The sequence below is a fragment of the Rhipicephalus microplus genome, chromosome 1, assembly GCF_043290135.1.
Source record: "Rhipicephalus microplus isolate Deutch F79 chromosome 1, USDA_Rmic, whole genome shotgun sequence".
Classification (NCBI taxonomy): domain Eukaryota; kingdom Metazoa; phylum Arthropoda; class Arachnida; order Ixodida; family Ixodidae; genus Rhipicephalus; species Rhipicephalus microplus.
Window position 1 is genome coordinate 37,390,952 of NC_134700.1, and position 22,050 is coordinate 37,413,001.

Genomic DNA, 22,050 nt, shown 5'->3' on the forward strand with positions numbered 1-22,050 from the left:
ATCTACTTCAGGACAAAACAGCTATGTTAGTCTTCAGATAAAATGCAACAGGGTAGGAGGGGGGTTAGACGTCAAGTGGGGGCACGCGCACGAGGCATGGCCGCCGCAGAATGCCGATCTCTGGTTAGTGATGCTGTGGCGTTGTGCCTGTGCTACACACTTCATTAGAAAGGCCCACGGCACTGCTCTAAAGGAGTAGCGTTTCTGAGGGGGGACGCAAATTAAGTTCTGTGCCTGTCTGTCTCGACCTACATGTCTGCAACCTCGCGATCGATGGCTTGATCGTCATCAGCGTGCCTCACTGTTGCGGACATGCTCCCTAGCTGAATCATCGAGTATGAAACCTGTGTGTGAACGTCATGTTCTAACAAGCTGAAGCGCGGGCACGTTCAAACACGGCGATATCACGCCGAATGCGCCTAGTGCCGATGAGCCCATTACATGCTATATACGGCAACTTAAGGAAATATCAACAATCGCGCAGGTTAAGGCTCCTATGTAGCGTTTCGAGCGTCCAGGACCGCAACCATGCCACTCGTGCCGCTGCAAAACAGAACGTACCAGTGCACGTACTTCGTTTAAGTGGAACACGCCTGGGCAAAAGTGTACGTTTTGTGTCTTCTGCTGAGGATAGTCGCCACCGAACACCTCTGTTTCGCCGAACGGCTGCCAGCACTTCGCGAACAGCACGTCGGCCAATCAGCGTACTCATGCATTCCACTCGCGAGGTCCCACCATGAAAAGCCTCTGTCTCCAGACCAGCTGAAAACCGAAACGGTCCAGAAGAATGGAGCGGAAGCGGGCGTGCGGCCCTACCGTGGTTTGGCTTTTAGGGACGTCGGAGGAAGGGTACACAGGACTGGGCGAATACCGACGGGAGTCCTTGTATGGGCAAGTAGAAGAAAATGGGCTCCAGTTCGAGGGTGTCCAAGTGCTGCGCCAGTAGCGGGAGATACGGCGAACTTTGTGGCAGCTGAAGCAGATCAGTTTGTTGTCTGCAGTTCTCCCTTCTATTGAATTGCGGGATCGCAGAAAAAAATGTGAGTCATGGCGTGATGCATTTTTTGTCATCGGTCTGGAGATGGGTCGGGAGACAGAGCAAACCAGAGCAAAACCTAGCTTTGCAATTTCCACCGTCACGACGGCTGGAATAACGGAGATCGCCGGAGGCGTTTGTGCGGCGCCATGATCGAGCTAATGTGGAGGAAATGGTGCCGAACTTGACGCCTCAAGCTCCCGTCGAACTATACGTGTCACGCTGTCCTGCATGGGAGGTGCGGCACCGAGATCAGTGCAGGTTGATGTAACAGCCATATTTGGTAGCCGCGTATACTGAGGCAGAACACGGCGGCTTTTGGCCATTTTGAAGTGGCGGAATTTCTCGATAGTCATATCTACTGTCGTAACGTTGATGTCCACGAGCAAGTTGAAAATGTCGTTCGCGATGCCCTTGAATATGTGGCCCACTTTGTCACTTGCTGTCATTTGCTCGTCCACTTTTCGGCACAACGTGAGCACGTCCTGTATGTACGAGACATACGACTCAGTTAAGGACTGCACACGAGTGGCGAATTCTTTTCGCGCTTCTATTCGGCGACCATACGGGTTCCCAACGCTGTCGTGTAGTCGCTCCCTGAAGGTATCCCAGCTGGTGAGCTTGGTCTCATGGGCTTCGAACCAGACACGTGGGGTGCCGTCCAAGTAAAATATTACGTCCGCGAGCATCATGGTAGGGTTTCATCGGTGTGTCTGGCTAACACGCTTGTACATACGCAGCAAGTCGTCAATGTCAAGCCCAGGTTGTACGCAGATTGTACCGAGATCACGGTGGTAGGGCATCGTCAGGTATTTAGTGGCTGGAGCTACAGAAGGAGACGCTGACGGGTTGTTGTCCTTGGTAGCCATGGCCCAAGACTGAACGTTGCGGCCACTGCAAAGTTCCGTGGTGAAGACGGGGAACGTTCCTCCTACACCAAATATGTTACGGAAACGAAGGGATGCCGTATCGATGAGGCTGGGGATTAGATGTATTTAAAGCCAGTGGTAATGGCGTGACCGATGATGATGATGATGATCCTTGATACTCTGGCGCACGCCCACAAAGGGGACTCGGCCAAGAACCGGGCGGCAGGATCTTAACTAAAAGGCTTATGGTTTTTCCAACACAACGTACTTTTGGGCTGAAAAAAATATATAAAAAGAAAAGCCAAAAATCAAAAAAGGAGTATATCTGAGCAGGGAGCGATGCAGGCTATCAGATGCGATTTGAGACAGAGGTAACGGTGGGTCTAAAATAATATATATATATATATATATATGTATATATATATATAGGCAGATTAACATGGCAATCGCTTTGTTTCAATTATGTATTCAAATACCGCAGAGCAGACGTCCCTGTGGCTATAACCGAATTTAATGCTGCCAAACGACAAAATTACTGCCACATTTAATTCTAATCCCAATTTTTCAAGTGGAGCTACGAGGTATCTTTTCCGCTGATGAGAATATCGGCAACAGAACAAACAGAAGTGATCTATCGTTTTCATTTCTTCGCAAATCTGACATAAAGGTGACGCCTTTAGACTAACTTTATGCAAATAATACTTCAGTTGCGGAATTCTGCAACACAATCTTGTAAAAGTAACTTCCAAGTGCCGTGTTGCGCACCACTGTCTATTCCAGCGGCATCTTAGATGTGCGAAATCTCGATATTTCTCCAATGAGTAACAGTCGTATTCATGCAAACAGAGAGTTTTAAACCTTATTGCTGTCGCGTAAGCCGTATCAGGCGAAATCGGAATAAGGGGACCGCTAAGAGATACTGTGGCTAGTGCATCCGCCATCTCATTGAGATATATGCCACGATGGCCTGGTATCCGTAAGAGCGGTAGTTTTTTCAAGTTTGTTGGTATGAGTTGTCGAAACATGTGCATAAGTGTTAAGTTGGCTACTGAAGACCGAGCAGCACATACTGTAAAAGAATCTGTAGTTACGACTGCTTCTGATTCACCCAAAGAAAGTTTCCGTAGTGCCAGTACAATAGCAAATAATTCTGCTATAAATATTGGTGTGTAGTCTAACCGAAAAGTACTAGTCAAGGGAACGTGAGAAGGTACCTGCCCCAGCCTTTTCATTTGATACGAATGCATCAGTCGCAATTATGTTGTTCATGTTCACGGGTGCCAAGTAATCTTGCAGCCGATCATTTAAATATTGAAATAGCATTTGCTTTGCGTTAGAGGAAAAAATTATCTCAAATTCTATCTTAAGATCTAAATTAGCGTTTCTTGTTGAGAAAATATGTTTGATTTCGACGTTCAGTGGTTCTAGCAGCGCTTGAACGAACAAGATCTGTGGGTAGTGGAATCGCGACCACGAAGTTTCAAAAAATAAGCTTGGTTCTTTATAAAAGCATAAAATGATGCTCTCTGGGGCACAGTGTAGGGTTTTAAAAATTTTTGGATAGTAAGCATTTTGACTCTATTCAACAATGACGGTAGACGCGCTTCCATGTATAGCACATTGTTAGCAACAAACTTGGGCAGTCAAGGGCACAGTCGTAAAGCCTCCCTTTTTATTAGTATTAGCGGTCTCAATTTACATGTCGCACGGCGCGAAAATAAGACACAGCCGAATTACATGATAGGACGATTGTACATTTTATAGACCATTACCAATATATTTTTTCGCAACCCCCTTTTTATGTTGCTGAGCTTGCGTAACCACCCCATGGCTCGTGTTGATTTGGACGCAATGTGATCGATGTTGCTTTACCAATTTAACGAGCTGTTATATATGGTGCCTAAGTATTTGAGTGAATCCACCTGCAGAACGTGCTCTGTGCCATACATCAAGGGGATGTTGACAGGATCCCTGAACGAGAACGCTAGAAGCGCGCTTTTGTTTACGTTTAGATACATTCGAATTTTTTCAAGCCATACCTCTATCATGTTTAGGTAGTTCTGTAATGTCTGATAAAGTAATTGCAGATCACTGTTTGTCGCAAAGAAAGCAATGTCATATTCACACACATATAAACGAATATCGCTATGTGTTGGAATCGAACTGAAGAAGAGGTTAAACAACACCGGTGAGAGCACTGCCCCCTGTGGTACGCCACGGTATTGTAGATATCTGTTAGAAAAAACAACCCCTTTGAAAGCAATAAAACTCTCTCTCGTTAAAAAACTCTGCTACTCATGCTGTCATGTAGTTGGGTAAGTGTGACATTTCCATCTGCTCTATTAGTATTTTATGCTCCACTTTTTCATACGCCTTGGCCAAATCAAGAGTAACTAATGCACAATACTCTCTTCTACACCTAGCAAACTGTATACGACTCTGCAAATCCGCGCGCGCACACCATATGGAGCATCCTGATTTAAAGCAAATATGACTGAGGTTCAGTATTGATTTCTCCTCAATGTGTTTTATTACACGTGCATTCAAAACTCTTTCAGTTAGTTTAACTAAATTAGATGTAAGAAAAATTGGCCTCACATTGTCAAGTGTATACCCAAGTCCCTGTTTTTTAAGTACCGGAATTATTTTGGATAGTTTCCCATCCGCAGGTATCCAAGAATTTTTTAAAAAGTAATTAACCATACTACAGAGTTCATGAGGGAAAATGTCATATAGTACTTTTATCATTGCTGAGGTTACTCCATCTGGTCCAGGTGCTGTAGGAGGTAAGTGCCTCACTACACACGCTAGTTCCGCTAATGTCACCTCATTGAACTCCTCTCCTGCAATTGGCTTTACTATGTGTCTTGGCATTGATGATGTGAACCTTTCTTCTAATTCTTTAGCAACGTTTCCTAATATTTCAGTGAGTTCGCTAGGCGATAGAATTGAAGAATCAATATTGTCTGATGGTGGTATCCTTTTTCTTGAACGCAAAAATCTAAAAAGCGCTTTTCTGTTGTATGGTTTTAAAAGATAGCTGAATTTGTAAGTGTAATAGTCATCTTTTGCTTTGCGCACTGTACGTTTAAAATCTGCTGCCACGTATTTAGAGTCATACCAGTTTTTTGGGCTTTGGTTGTGGATAAAATGCTTCCACGCCGCTTTTCGTTTTCTATACCCCTCATACAATCAGCGTTCCACCATGGGCTAAACTACCCGCCTGTGCCTGAATTTATTGAAAAAGTTGGCTTTTTTGTTGCTCTTCTCAATACCGCACACAGACTCATAGCCCGAATGTCTTCCTGCATGTCCTTGCGAAGAACCAAAGTAGACTGTAAGTCTTCTTGTAAACGCTCATAATTTACAAACGAGCAAATTTTGTTAGTTGAAAACATCCCGGGAAAGTTGATATCGAAGCTAATGGGAAGGTGGTCACTGTTTCTTGCACAATATAATGTTTTCCACGACGAAATGTTTAGTGAGGAGCTCGAGAAGGTCAGATCTATCGCCGACTTTGATTGTCTCCTAATAAACGTAACAGTGGGGAAATTTACATAACATAAGTTATTATCAACAGTCCCTTCCCACAAGCGCCTTCCATTTGAATCAGTCTTGAAACCCCAAGACACGTGGTGTTAATTAAAGTCACCAGTTAATATTACATCCTTCCTGCAGGAAGCTAACATTACATCTAAGCATCTTGTGTCCTGTACTCCTACGGGAAAGTATGCGTTAACAAAAGAAAAAGGGGAACAATCTGGCAGAGTGATGTATAATACCATAATTTCATAGTTATTATTCATGCACAGGTAGTTAATCCTTGCTATATTAATGAATTTAGTTGATATAAAAATGGCAGGTCCCCCACCTCTGCTAGGTCTGTCTAAACGAAATGAGCGATAACTTTTTATGTAAAATTTTTGTTCATTTGTAAGCCAAGTTTCTTGTAAAGTAATAATATCTTGGGAAATTTGCGAAGAAATACACGATAAATCTGTGGTAGCCGACCATATTGATCGACAATTCCACTGTAATACTTATAAGGAGCCCATTTCGACACTATAAACCCGCCGCAGAGACTGCTTGATCCAAAAGATCTTTCTTTAAAAAGTCTTTTTTGGAGAGGTTCTCCAAAAACTCTTTCTTCGACAGGTACTTTTTAGATTTTGATTTCTGTGAAGACTTTTTCGATAGGGTAGATCTGGCAGGCTTCAAGAAATTTTGAGATTCTGCATCCATATCTGTGAATTCATCAGAGTCATCTGATACAGGTTCTGGATCTGCCCGCAGTATCTTGTTTGAGGGTCCTGCTTGAGAAGATGCGCATCGTGCAGGAGAAATCGGACTTTCTGTCCCTGCACACATTGAAACCTCCAAATCCTGTTAAGTCTGATTTTTAATAGACACTGGAGCAATGATTTGGGTCTACTGAGATGTTGACAATTCAGCCAGGACTCCAATATTACTGCTGGCAGACACTCCATCGCTTTTTCCGTTGCCTTCTCTATAATCTCTGCTATATACTTTGCTAACGATGCATTCGTAGCAGTGGTATGTCGTGCTGTTACGCTTGCGTAACATTTCGAGCGTTCTTGTAATTCAGTCACAGCTTCCCTCCGGGAGCAATTCCTGCGTTCCACAATTTCCAGCAGCTTAACTTCTCGTTCTTTCGCCTCACAATCTAAAGAGCCTGCAGGATGCGCTTCATGAAATAAACAGCACTTCTCTTCCGTCAAGTTGCACTTGCGGCTGTCGTGATTTTCTCCGCATAGTCGACATCTGGCAGCTGATATGCACTCTTTCGCGCTGTGGCCATATCTCTCAAAATTCAAGAACTGCAGTGGCTTAGAGGATAGAGGCTGTACCTTATAGATAAGAGGCCAAGCTTTAATTTCAGATGGCCTTATCGTTCCCGCAAAGGTTACTATCACCGATTCGGTAGGTGATTTTTTATTGTCAACCAGACGCGTGCACCTGTATACTGACACTGCACCTGCTACCAAAAATTACTCAAGATTTTCTGCAGGGGTCAAGCTCGTATCTACACCGCGGACAATGCCTTTCGGACATGCAAGATGCGCTGGAATAAACGGGCTCACCGGCTGCGTTGCAAATTTGGAACAATTGAGAAGCTCTCGGACGCACTCCTGGTCAGGAGAGCTGCACAAAATACCACCACGACCGAAATGCCGGACCTCAGTGATCTTTTGAAAGTGTAATGTGGCTTTCCGAAGCGCCATTTGAGTCGTCTTCAGATTCTTCATAGGTATCGTACCTCCATTGGTCGGTAACAGAGCCACGGAGACGTTGATAACCCCACTTCAAAGAAAAGATTCAATCGGCCAATCCTTGCCCGGTATAGACGCTAGCCAAGGAGAAGGCCCTTGGCCAGGCGAAGAAACCGACATCTAAATAGCCTGAGTCGCTTGAACTCACAAAATTATATGGCACAAACCACTAACAACTGCCAAAATGGCACTAAAAGCACAAAGAACCAAACGTTAAACTCAAGTGCAATTCCGCCGCCCGTCGTTCAAGCCGTTCCAACCCGTGAGCAGCAGCGTGGGCCAAACCTCGTCGTTATTCGTCGGCTTGACCGGTTCACCAGCAATCGATGATGATGATGATGATGATGACCTCTGATGGATGGCGCTTACTCACAAGGGGGGATGGGCCAAGAACTGGGCAGCAGGATACCTAAATGAAACTAAAATGAAAATGAAGCTAATCTGAAAAAGTAGTTCAAAAATATTACTACAAAAAAACAAAAATGTTTGCTGAGCAAGCGGTCAAACTATCCCTTGTTTTTGATAGACATAACTACGAATTATAAACTAAAAATCTGAAAAGGTTAGGGTTCACTAGCACGGTAATCTTTTAGTTGCATTGATGTAACCAGACACAGTGGAGCATACATCCCTGTGGCAGTAACCAAATGAAGTTCCGCCAAGTGATAAAATTACTGGTAGATTTACTTGTATTCCTAGCTTTTGTAATGGGGCTACTAAAAATCTTTTTCTCTGATAAGAATAACGATGGCAGAATAAAAAGAAATGTTCAATTGTTTCAATTTCGTTGCACCAAAAGCAATAGCGGTGACGCCTTGAGTCGAGCTTTGTTAAGGTAATAATTTAGTTGTGGAATTCCACAGCGCAATCTGGTATAAGTGACCTCTAACTGGCGAGATACACACCACTGTTTATTCCAGCAATAGCTCAAATGCTCGAAATCTTTCAATTTATTCTTATTACCTTTTCCCCATTGCAGGCAAGCATTTCGGAACGTTAGCGCTGTTACGTAAGCCGTATCTGGCCAAACTGGGATGGTGGGCCCACCCAGGGATACTGCTGCAAAAGAGTCCGCCATTTCGTTCAAATCTAATCCGCGGTGGCCCGGTACCCATAGCAAATGCAGTTTTTTTACGTTTTTCGGTACTAAATGCCGAAACGTATTCATCAGCTCTACATTTACTGCCGCAGAAAGTGCAATACAAACTGATAACAAATCTGTAATGATAACTGCTAATGATTCGCTTGAGAGCAATTTGTGTAGGGCAAGAACAATGGCCAATAATTCTGCAGTGAATACCGGGGTATAATCTGGCAGTCGAATCGAAAAGGACCAGTCCAAAGAAGGAGAGAAGATGCCAACCCCAGCCTTTTCTTTTGACACAGATGCATCAGTCGCAATGTTGTTGCTTGTCTCTATGTGAGCTAGATAATGTGCTAACTGGTCATTTAAATACGTATATGCCAATTGTTTCGCGTTATGAGGAAATATATCATCAAAATGTATGCTAAGACTTGACTTTAGGTTGTGTATTGGACCAATATGTTTAATTTTTTACATTCAATTGCTGTAGTAGCGCTTGTGCAAATACTATTTGCGGGGTGTGTAGTCGCGACCAATGGGTTTCGAAAAATGAATCCGGTTCTTGAATGAAAGCGTAAAATGAGAGTCTTTGGTGTGAACTGTATATCTCTAAGAATGCTTGCACAGTAAGAATTTCAAACCTCTTTAGCAGAGAAGGTAGGCGAGCTTCCATATACAACACGTTATTTGCAACAAATTTTGGTAGACCTAGACACAAACGCAACGCTTCTCTTTCCAGCAGTATTAGGGGTCTCATTTTATAAGCTGCGCCACCAGAAAATAATCAACATCCGAATTCCATGATGGGCCACACATAAAGTTTATATATCATCATTAGCACATCTCTTCTTAAACCCGCTTTACGGTTTGCGAGCTTCCGTAGCCACCCCATGGCCCGTGTTGCTTTGGAGTGCACATCATCAATGTGACTTCTCCAATTTAATGTGTCATTATATAGGATGCCCAAATATTTAAGGGAATTCACCTGCGGAATGAGCCCATTACTTTACATTAACGAGATGTTGATAGGCTGCAGAAGAGAGAATGCAAGAGGCCGACTTTTCTTTACGTTCAGGGTCATATGAATATTTTTAGGCCATCTTTCTATGATATTAAGATAATTTTGTAGACTCTGGTATAGGGATTGAAGGTTGGTATTACTTGCAAAGAAAGCAATATCGTCCGCGTACACATATAACTGAATATTCTTAGTTGATGGAATGGAGCTTAAGAAAATGTTAAATAAAACTGGCGACAGGACAGCCCCCTGTGGTACGCCACGTGTCTGCTTATATTTATTCGACGAGTACCCATCTTTAAAGCAGTAATATTCTCTCCCTCTTAGAAACTCCGACGCCCACGCTGATGTATTTGGGAAAGTGGTGATATTCCATCTGTTTTAATAAAATTGAATGCTCAACCCTATCGTACGCTATAGCCAAATTTAGAGTAACTAAAGCACAATATTGGCACCGACGCCGAGCCAGTTGTATTCGGCTCTCTAAATCAACATGCGCACACCATATTGAGCAACCGGATCTAAAACTAATTTGACTGGGGTGTAATATTGCCTTATTATCAATATATTTCATCACCCGGGCATTCAGAACTCTTTTAATTAGCTTAACCAGATTCGACGTGAGTGATATTGATCTTACATTGTCCAAAGCGAATCCTATTTCCTGCTTTTTAAGAAGTAGAATCACTTTAGACAGCTTCCATTCCGCAGGTATCCAAGCTTTTGTCAAAGAAAAATTCACCAGATTAAGTTTTTCAGTTGTACAAATCTCGAATATAACTTTTATCATTGTATTTGTTACCCCGTCTGGTCCAGGTGCTGAAGGAGATAAGTGGCTTATTATCTCTGCCGGCTCATCTAAAGTAACCTCCTCGAAATCTTCGCCTGCCATTGGGTTCACAATGTGCAGTGGTATAGTTTACTGAAATCTATCTTGGAGCCCTTTCGCAATATTTTCTACTAAATCTAGGAGCTCACGGGGGGAAAGAACAGAAGAGTCAATATTTTCAGCGGGTGGTAACATCTTTTGAGATCTTAAAAATCTGAAGAGCGCTTTTTTTGTTTTTAGCCCTAGAAAGATGATAATGTCGTTTCATTTTATAACCATCTTTTGCTATACTTACTGTACGTTTGAAGTCTGCTGCTGCGAATTTATAATCACACCAATTTTTTGGACATTGGTTGACGAGCATTTGTTTCCATGCAGCTTTCCGTTTTCTATAGCTCCTCATGCACTCTTCAGTCCACCATGGACTAAAAGAACCTCTTGTGGCCGAGTCTAATTTAAAAGTTGCGTCTTTTACTGATGTTTTTAACACTGCACACAGACTCATAGCCCTAATGTCCCCTTGTATGTCCTTGCGGCAATCAAAAGTAGCCTTCAAGTCTTTTTCTAATTTTCTATAGTTGAGGATTGAGTGGGCCTTTTCGGCGACATGTATTTTTGGAGAGTTCAGTACAAAACTAATAGGCAAGTGGTCACTGTTAGTAGCACAGTCTAAAGTTTGCCACCAACATATATTTAGAGATGAGCTTGAAAATGTCAAGTCAATTACAGATTTAGAGAGACCTCGGACAAAAGTGGCAGATTGCGAATTTAAACAAGATAAATTCTTGTCATTAGCCCATTCCCACAAACGTTTTCCGCTTAAATCTTTTTTAAAACCCCAAGCCACACGATGTGAATTGAAGTCTCCAGTGATTAATATATCCTTTCTGCCGGCAGAGAACATATCGTCTACACTACGTGTGTCTTGCACTCCGGCTGGGAAATACGCATTTACAAATGAAAAGGGAGAACCGTCGGGTAAAAATATGTCTACTATCAATATTTCCCAATCTGGAGTCACACAACGGTAAGAGATCGTAGCTTTTTGACTAAACTTAGTTGCTATCAAGACAGCAAGCCCACCACCTCTGCTAGGTCGGTCCAATCGAAATAGCAAATAATTTTTAGGTAAAACTTTTGGCTGGTTGAAAGCCAGGTTTCTTGTAGTGATATAATATCCGGGGAACGTTGTGAAGAAAGGTATGATAGGTATGTGGCTGCGGAAAATAATGATCTGAAATTCCACTGTAATATGGTTAGTGAACCTATTTTGACGACAGAATCGTCGCAGAAACTGCCTGGTCCAAAATGTCCTTCCGCAAGACGTCTTTCTTAGACATGTTCTCAAAGAATTCTTTTTTGGATAGATACTTTTTAGATTTAGAATTATGCGAAGAATTTTTTGATTTGGGAGATTGGGTTCGCTTCAGATTCTTATGAGAGTCCATATCCATATCTGCACATGCTTCTTCTGAATCATCCGTAAGATCACCGACTTCCGTTGTTTTGGAAGTCCCTGCCTCAGTAGAAACCGCTCGCTGACGTGTTGTCGCACTTTCTATTTCCGGACGCTGCGATACCAATGATGTCTGAGGATCCCAATCGTTCGTAGATGCTACACCTAGAAGTTGAGATAGTTGATTGGAAACCAATTGTGCCAGGCTTTCAAAAAGGTTGTTTGCGAGGCGTTCCATTGCCTTTTCCGTAGCCTTCTCCATGGCCTCTGCTATAGAAGTTGCGAGAGATGCATCCATGGCGGTTGTTTTACGTGCTGCAACACCTGCAGATCCTTTGGATCTCTCCTGCATTTCTGAAACGGCTTCTCTCCGAGAGCACTGCTTGCGTTCTACAATATCAAATATGGCAAGCTCCCTTTCTTTTGCTGCACAGTCTGCAGAGTCTGCAGGATGCGCCCCATTACATAAGCAGCACCTCTCTTTCTCAGAGCTGTACTCGCGGCTGTCATGATTTTCACCACACAGACGGCATCTAAGAACTGATCGGCACCCTCTGATGCTATGTCCATATCGCCAACATTTCAAACACTGCAGGGGTTTGGGGGAACGTGGCTCTACCTTATAGATCAGTGGCCATGCCTTAATTTCGGAAGGTCGGACTGTTCCTAAAGAGGTCACTATCACCGATTCCGCTGGGGATTTTATGTTGTCAATTGTACGGGCGCATCTGTATACTGAAATTTCACCCGCCACCGAAAACAAATCGAGCACTTCTGCAGGTGTCAGGCTTGTGTCTACACCGTGGACTAATCCTTTGGAGCATGTGAGGTGTGCCGGAATCAATGGGCTTACCGGATGCGTTGCGAATTCAGAACATTGCAGGAGCTCACGATTGCATTCCTGATCTGCGGAACAGCACAGGATGCCTCCGCGACCTAACTGGTGGACCTCAGTTATCTCCTGGAAACGCGAAGTGGCTTTTCGAAGCTCCACTTGAATTGCTTTTGAGCTCTTCATCGGAATACTGCCCCCATCTGTAGGTACCAGCGCCACAGGAACACTTCTCGCCCCACTGCGTAACAAATAGTCTATCGGCCAATCCTTGGCGGGAGTGGAAGCTAACCAAGGAGAGTGCCCTTGGCCGGGGCAAGAAAATGACATCAAGATCAAATGACTCACTTCAGCTGAGAAAGACTGATACAGTTACCGTAAAATAACGAACTCTCAAAGAACAATAAGGATACTGCCGCCCGATCCTGAGCCCGGGCAGCTTCTTCACAGTCGAGCCTCACATTACAGGACAGGTCTCACTGAAGGCCGGGATGTGCGACTGTCCCAATGTCTTGTTCCTCTTCCTCTCTCCACCAGCAATCGAGTGGAGCTAACACTTCTTCTTCCTCGTCAGGCACACACGCGGGTCGCCCGCTAGAATATCAATATGCATGCATGTAGCAATATTCTGCTACTTTTGCTTGGACTTTTATTGAGTCTGAATTATGTTGTAAATAAATAAATAGAACAAATAAATAAACATTATCTCAAACAGCTACTTCAGCCAATCATTTGCAAAACAGACCCTTTGTTAAAACAATGCTTCTCAATTGATTGATTGATATGTGGGGTTTAATGTCCCAAAACTACCATTTGAACAATGCTTCTCAAATCGTCTTCCTGAGATCTTCAAGTTGTTTCTTACTATTACCAATATTGAAACGCAAACTCCTATTCGCAATTTTACCATGCAGTAAGTACAATGTTTCGTGCTGTATACTGAATGCTCGCTTGTAATATCGTCTATTTCTTTCCCAAAATAACTTGGCACAACAGTAAACACCAGTGAACACAAACGTGTAGATAGTAGCAGAAAAAAAAACTCATTCGCTAAAAAGCGAAAATGAAACTTGGAGCCTGTATTTTGGCAGCTCTTTAGAAAAAGACATATTGCAGTGACCAGATTAAAATAAAGAGCTCTGAGCTATCGGTAATGCGTGGGATGGAAAGAAAGATAAAGTACGATACTGCTTGTGTTAGGAATGGGCAAAATTGCCGGCGTTCAGAAAGATTCAACCATCCAAGAGTATGTGGTCTTCGCCTCGTACTGTTGGTAAAGAAAAAGACGGTGCCTTACGCTTCTGCGTAGATTATTGGCGCTTAATTTAAGATTGTAGGACCACCGTCAGAAGCGGGTGCACGGCAGCTTCCGTTTTCTTGTATATATTTTGTACGGAAAGCTTGGGGAGACATGCCAGCCATTGCGCTGCGTTTGCTCCGGCAGGCTGCATTGCTTTGATGGCATTCAGTTGAAGTGCAGCACTGGAGCAGCCTAGCCGTATACATTGTGGGGGCCGCAGGTCCGCCCGCGAAGTTATGGGCCACCTCAGATTACCCAGATCTTCTGGTTTCTTGTTAACCCAAGACAAAAGAACCAACACCCACGTCAGCGACAAAGGGGTAGGGATGGAAACGTCATTGCGATGACCCACTGATTGCCTCACGGCGCTTTCGGCCTGCGCATGAATGGGCCTATTGCGGGACCGAGCGAGACAGTATGGCTCCTCGCATCGATTCCGCCCCATCGTCAGCTGTTCACGTGCCCAGGCTGGGCACGAGTTTTCTCGGAGTTAGGACGCACGTTTTCGCACTCACGAGTGCTTTCAATCTCTTTTTTTTTCTCCGGTTATTTTTTTAAAGCAATTTTACGTGACCTCTACACTTTTCGTTTATTTTTCTTGAACAGCGCCCCACGCGCAGCCCTTCCTGGGGATTCAAGGCCATTATATGTATTTCATTCTACCCCCATCTTCTCCCGGGTTGCAGACTTAGTGTTTCTCAAAACAATGCGAAAGCGCAGGCCCTCTTCTAGCCATCTACATGATGGCCGAAGATTTACCAACGAGGTTTCGCTCGGGTTATTCACTCAGTAGTTAACAAAACCACGCTTAGACGTATAACCTCCTCATAAAAAAGGCTGCAAGCCTCGTCCGCTCAGAAGCAAAGGAGGTCCCGTGGCGTCTCAGCCCTTCCGGCATCTCTCCAGCACGCCCCAGTTGAACCCGCGCACAGAAGCTGAGAAGCGCGGCGAGCCTACTTCAGAAGAATTCCCCGCCCGTGTCCAGCACACGCTCTCGAGTGGCTGCGAAGACTCTGGCCGCCCAGAAAAAAGCTCGTCAGCCAAGCAAAGCCAAGAAGAGTTAGGCGATCGCCATGACAGCACCTTAAACTGGTCTTTTTCCCCTACTACCAGTGAAGTCGGCACAGCAGAGGGGCGCAGCCATCTTTTCCCTCAACCACAAGTCCACAAATGGAGCCAAGAAACCTCTCCGAAAAACCGGCTTTCCGAATCAGCTGTCGCTGGCACACAACAAGACAAAAACCTGTCCACATCCTCACAGGAAGAACGCGAAGCCAGCAAGCGCAATTCACTCTCATCGCAAACGTCTTCCTCTTGGGAACACACCACGCCCACCTCATCCTCTTCCGCCGATCCATCCGTGGACATCCACCCAGAGAAACGCTGTCTGACCAGTTCACTTTTCTCCTGCTCGCCCATGGTAAGTGACGAGGTGATGCCCTCCCAAGAAGCAGCAGCCAGACCAACGTGGTCACTGCTCCCAACATGGGAACCCTCGCTTCCCCGCCAGCCACTTTTGTTGCCACAGCTCCAACTGAAACAGACGAACGGGTTGACTCAGCGGGTGCGCCCAGCACTGGAAAAGGGAAACAGTGCCTCACTCAGAACGTTACTTGAGAAGGTGGCATCCCGAGTTGTGTCCTGCGCACGCTGGCTGGAAGCAACGAGGTTGCTTTCTCTACGCTTCCTCCCACCGGCGCCCCTCCTGGCACAGCCCTCTGAACTCCGCTTGTACCCGCTACACTACGTGACTCACCGCATCAGAAAACGAAATAAAATGATCCCCCATCGCGGTCAGCCACAAACACGGCTGTCCCACGTCCCTTGCCGTAGAGGACGCGTCCCCCGTCAAGCACCAAATGTCCTGTGGAGACGGCTCTTTTTCGGCGTGTGGCAGCCTGGGCTAGTTCGTATGACATGACGATAGTTTTAGCGCGAGAACAGAATGACGACGCAGAGACAAGAAGAACACGATGGACACGAGCGCTTATGTCTTTCGTGTCCTTTTTGTCTCTGTGTCGTCGTCCTGTTCTCGCGCTATATCACCTTTTTCGGCCAAAGGGAAGAAAGATGAACGTTTGAACCTCCACACAGGAGGCCATCTCTTTACTAATTGCCGCGGTGGACGGTGTCGTGTGCGTTCATGAAAACTTTTGCTGGAAAATTTTCGCGTCCAATGTCCCAATCGGGAGCTCACTGGAGCCCGTACTCGCGATCAGAGACATTTGTGATATCAGTGTTCGTGCAAGAAGGGCCTCCAACAACAACACATGTAGCGACATTATTTTCGGTGTCAACGGAGCTCTCGGGAAGGACGATTTACGCAAAAACATTGCGTCTGACCTCCGATAACAGCGGGTTCGCGCTCAGAGAAGGATGTGATCGTGAGTTGTGAGGACACAAAACCACCCGTAGAGGTCTCCCTGTTCACACAGCGATGATCAGTGAAGTCACGACGGCCGCGACCAGTGCAGTGCGATTCCTGCGGTTGGTACGGTCACGTCCAAGCCTTCTGCATGTTAGACCAGCTTTTTCTCCTGAGGGCCACGAACACTGAGGATGCCTGGGCCGGCGGCTAAATGCATATTTTGCAGCGGCAAGCATGTCGTCACGGAACGACGCTGCCCTCACTGAAAAAAGGAGCGGCAGCTTCCAGAGGCTCGCGCTCAGGCCAGGAGAAATCCCGCCAGCCAGGAGGCAGAAACGCGCGGCTCCGTGAAGTTCTCTTCCGAACAGGCCTGCGCTTCCCAGACAGCTAGGCAGGGGCTGCTGTACTCTGTCTTGGCCGGTGGCAGCTCTCACTACGACCTGGCGGCATCCACTCCCGCCGACCCCTTTGCGAGTGCTTGGCGTGATTTGGCGATTGCCGTGGCCACTGCAGCAGTGAGAACAGCACTGCGATTTCTACCACCGAACTTTCCTGCCTACTCGCTGTGTGCCGCTGCTCCTGCCACACAAAAAGCCCTGAACCAAAGTGGCTAGAGACCTCAGCAATCGCCCTAGGCCGCGCATCTTGCAATGGAATTGTCGCTCGCTGTGCTGCTGACACGGCAAATTTGTGGAGCATGAAGCTTTGCACAAATTTGACATTCTCGCGCTGCAGGAGACAAACGCGCGTGCCGAGGACCTGACTCTTCAGGGCTTCATTGGATACAGTGGACCAACGACGTGCGCAATGCACCGACACCGGTCATCCTGTTGGCTCGCCCCGAGATCCCCTGTATGTGAGCGCTGCTCCCACGCTAACCTGCATTCCCTGTGAACGTTTTTGTTAAGATGCAGGGAAGTGCGTTGCAGTGACAGTGTGTGGGGGTGGTGACACCTCCGTTGCGTGTGTGAAATTTCGCCCGACTTTCCGCTGTGATTATGCGTTCGTCCCCTACCTCACCATGGCGCTGGCAGCTGACTGCATCGTGTGCGGGAACTTTAACGCCCATCGCCACAGCTGGGGTTGCGAACTGACTGACCTTCATGACCGGTGCTTGGCAGACGCAATTGCCACTGCTCGTCTCCGCACTATCAACCGACGTTTGTACGCCGTAAAACACGCCCTTCCACAATGAATCTGGCACTGGTGACAAAGTCTTGCTCGTACGTGTAGGCACGAGCCCCAGACACCACCGCATTGGACCACTACCTCTTCGCCCTTTCGCCCTGCTACCCGAGTCGCGGAGGAAGGCAGATGTTCAGTGTCGTAAAGTGGCGTTTTTTAGCGAACTGTGCGCGAAACTAGTACTTGCCAGTGATTTTTTCACTCGCTAAACTGAGTGTGCTCGCTCAGCTACAACGCACTGTGTTGCGCCTCTTGACTTCCTGCGCCCTGACGTCAAACTCCTGAATCTGCGCGCCACCTGCCGTTGAGCACATAGCATCCCGACCAGCATGAGCCGAGTCGAACACTGGACAGTGCACAATCGTATAGACGTGGTCTGCAGACGACAAGCACGATGACTCAGGCGCAACAGCTGGTCCGGCGTCTGCTCGGGGCTCAGTGATACTCGTCGCCTAAACCATTCGTGGCCCATCATGAGAGGACTTCTCAACCCGAGGGCCCCTCGCCATCATGTGCTCTTGATTGCGGTGGCACTCAGTAAGATGTCTGTGTCGTGAAACACGCCATGTTGAGGGTGCCATGCAGTAAATCCTCATGCGAGGAACCGGATGCCCCACCTCCTTCGCGATGGGCATCTACGAAGCCATGGCGATGACCAAGGTGCACTACGCATTACCCCTGTCCAGCCTTCGCCCCCATACAGCATGCCGTTGATGTTGACCATCGTGAAGTGCTCCGCATGTGTCATGGACTCCCACGTGGCTCGAGAGTCACTGCCACACTAGCGGAGAAGGGCAATTGGCTAACGTCACTCACGGGCAAACTGCACGCTTCTTCCACCTCTAGCGCCTCACTCGAGCACCAGAGGGTGCTACATTCGCTCCAAGCTGCGTGAACTGCCTGACTCACGTGTCAGATCTCTATTCGACATGTTCGACTCCTTTATGGAGGACGGTGCACACGAGATTCCCCCATGGCTGATATCTCACCAAAAAGTGCCGCTCCTAATTGGTATTCAGCTCCCAGAAGTATGCTTGAAACGCTCCAGCCCAGCTTCTGCCAACGCTCAGGAAGCAGCAGCCAGAATGGACCAGCATCTAGCCGGCTAGACGCAGTTCTTTCCCTACGCCTCCGTCCTACAATATCACTTTGCGGTAGTAGCCTATACGGCACCAAAGCTTCCAATGAAGAGTCAATGCCGGCCGTTTACCGCGCCTTATTCACCTCGGCTGAGCTGGTAGGCATCCACCTTGCTACAGACCTCATCAGCAAATACCCGCAAGTCCCACGCGCGGCCATCTTCATAAACTCGAGATAAGCCCTCTGTCAGCTCGCCAAGGAAGACCGTGCACCCCCACTCGCTAAGCGTATCGCGTGATCGGTGCAAAGCCTGCGCGATCAAGGCTGCGACGTGGTCCTTCAATGGATTCCGTCACACATAGGCGTCGCAGCACACGAGGCTGCCGATGATCTGACAGAAACAGCGCACAACCCCTCAGATATACTGTCACTGATTGCGGACTCCGCGGACTCAGCGCGCCGAAACCTGCGCCGTGAGCTCGTTCGAAGTCATCCCGACCAACGTACGGCCGCCGGTAGATTTACTGTATGCTAGCATATACAGTACCTCTAGCCGGATATATAGATGAATGTGTCCGCCTCTGCCCTTTAGATCGGGCGGTGGCTCATGCCACCTCGCCATAAAGTTAAGTACTATCCCTCTGTGTTCATTTTAAAATTTCACTCGACCCTCGGTTGTAGCCACCATTAAGTTAGCCTCCTCCTGGTTATTTCCACCCGTTTAAAATCTATTTTGCCTTCACTGTCCCTAAACCCCAACATGTGGAAACATTCGGCACAATTATCTTCGAATATAGGGCGGAGCCCTTTACAGAACATTATCAAATGTTCAGCCGTTTGCTCCTCTTCACACGCATTGCATACTCTGTTTGTGCCTTCGTATTTTGCTTGGTAGGTCTTGGTCCGCAATGCTCCCGTTCCGACATCGAAGAGCAGAGAACTACCCCGAGAATTATCGTACATCTTTTCCCTTGCAATTTTCTGCTTAAAAGTTTGGTATGTTTCCAGTGATGATTTCGTAAGCAATCCCATCTTCCAGATGACCGTCTCTGTTTCCTTCACCTTCTCTTTAACCGATGTTTCCTTTTCGCTTCGTAATCTGCTGCTGTGTAAATACTTGCTTCACAATTTTCTACTTTACTTTCTCCATCCAGTATCAACATTCTTCATGTACAAGTACCTGAAAGCTTTGCTAACCCAACGCTCCTCTCCCAATTGTTGCAATCGCTCCTCGAATTCTATCTTGCTGATAGCTTCCCTGCGCTTAAACGATGTCAATCCCTTGTCACCCTGTATCCCCTAAGTTGAGGTTTCCCGTGTGCTCCCAAAGCAAGTCTGCCCAAGCCACGTTGTTTAATTCTCAATCTTGATTGAGTTTCTGATTTAATGAACAAGAGGGCATTTCCGAACGTCCAACCCGAAACCATGACACCTTTCTAAAAAACTCTCACAACGTCATACCTATTGCAGTTTCACAGCTGCATTCCTGGTGCCCTTATATCAATACGTATCTTTCATGCTCCCTTAGACACTCAGCCCCGTTATTTATTAACACGCCCAAATAATTGTGTTTATTCGCTATTTTTAGCTTGACTTCCTGTCTGTTAAGCTATCTGCCTTTGTTATTAAAATCATGATAGCCAATTTTTTTCCGATGAACTTGAAATTTAACTCATCTGCCTTCATAACACAGATGTCTATACTTCTATGCTGATCTTTGTTGTTGTCGGCTGTAATTATTATATCATCTGCATACATCAATGCCGGTTATGACTGTTCAGTGTGTTTTTCTTCCTTGGCAAAAGAGAGGCTGAAGCCGAGTCGACTTCCCTATAGTTTGGCTTCTACTTCCTGTAGATTTAGCATAAATAATAAAGGGGACAGGGAACGTCTCTGTCGAAGCCGGCGTTGTACCTCTGTAGGTTCGGATACCTGATCTGCCCATTTGACAACTACCTTGTTACTTTTATAGATATCCTTTAAAAGATTTATTATTCTATCTTGCACATGTAGTGTGTTTAGTATTCTTTGCAACTCTTCTTGGATCACACTATCATAAGCTCTCTTCATACCTAGAAATGCCAGATACAGGGGTCTGTGTTCCCTTTTTGCTGTTTCAATGCACTGCATCAATGAAAAGAGATTGTTCTCCAACCTGCTTCGTTTAAAGGACCCATTCTGTAGTTCTCCCTGCACCCCCGTGCTCTCCACCCATGTCTGTAGTCTTTCCTATACTATCTGAAACACCAGCCTGTACACTACTGATGTCGAGGTTATAGGACGGTTGTTGTTTATATTGGCTTTGCGCCCCTTGCCTTTAAAGACCATTCTCATCCTGCTAAGTTTTTACTCATTGGTAGCTTCACCATTCATTATTGCTTTGCTCGCTGCCTCTCTGTTCGCTGAGAGTTTCCTCGTTTCTCTGTCCTTTCCCACTCTCGTTTTCGCAGTGGAGCCACTGAGCTAATTGGTCCATCCTCATCTGGTACGGTGCATGCAGCGCTTTCTTGATGTTGAAATTTTTATGTCATCATTGTTTTTATATATTTTATTGCCTCATTCCCTTCTAGGTTGACACCTTGAACTGTAGCTTTAAACCTCTATTTCATGCTTGTTTTAATACTCAGAGAATTGAGATGGTTCCCAAACTTTGGAGCTGCCTGTCTATCCTTTTGTAGCGAGTGCTACACTGGCCTCGCTGAGCCAATTTTGCGTGGCACTGGTCTGCGCATGCGCAGTGATACTTCCGCCGCCACCGTGCGCGGCTCGCCGCCAGTGTGCGCGCAATTCGATGCGCTGCGCTGACGATCAGTGGTGGGACGCACCGGAGCTGGCACCTCCCTCGCACTCGGCCGCGGCCACGCGCGACTCGCCGCCGCCGGTGTGCGCTTTCCAGAGGAGTGCCATCATAGCCTTGGTAGACATATGGACGCCGACGCGCGCGCCTTCCCTGTGAGTCTCCATCTGACACTGCGCTAGAGCCGCTTGATAGCGCCTCTAACTGGCGTTTACCACTGTGGTATAGCCATGGAGAAGGAGAGTGCAAATGCTGCTCAACGGTGCAGTAGAGCGGAGAATTTCACTCATCGGATCCCGAAGTAGTTGCCCGGCAAAATAAATTATACATGTGCCACATAATACGTATATCGTGTATGTGTCATTGGAACAGCTGTAATTATATCGGGAAAGCTAAGAATAATCAGATGAAGCTTTGCTAACGCTACGTATATCCTGGCATAGCTGAGCTAAGCCACTGCCATTTTTTTGTTTACCTCCGCCATCCATTGGGCCCCCTTTCTTCTAATCTTTTCACTGAGCAAATCGGACGCTTCCCTTCTGCAGTTCAAAAAGTTATCCCATTTCTTTTGACATCATCTTCAAACTCACCACTCTGTTTGGAAAACCTGTGTTGCCTGGAGACTTTCTGGCGTCTTACTATGGCTCCCTGAACTTCCTAATCCCACCAGCTCTTGGGTTTGTGTCTGCTTTTCCCGGTTGATTTTACTCGCACCTTAGCAAGCTCCAACTCGAACAATCGAGTTAGATTTGTGTGCGCCCACTATTTTTTAGTTTCCTAGGTGAATCTTTTCTCCATCTCTTTAGTTTCTCATTCTGTTTACCTTTCTGTATAAATAATGCTATCTGGTTGCTCGTAATTGCGTCTTTCCATTTTCATTTCTCTTCCAAAACTTAGCTAAATAC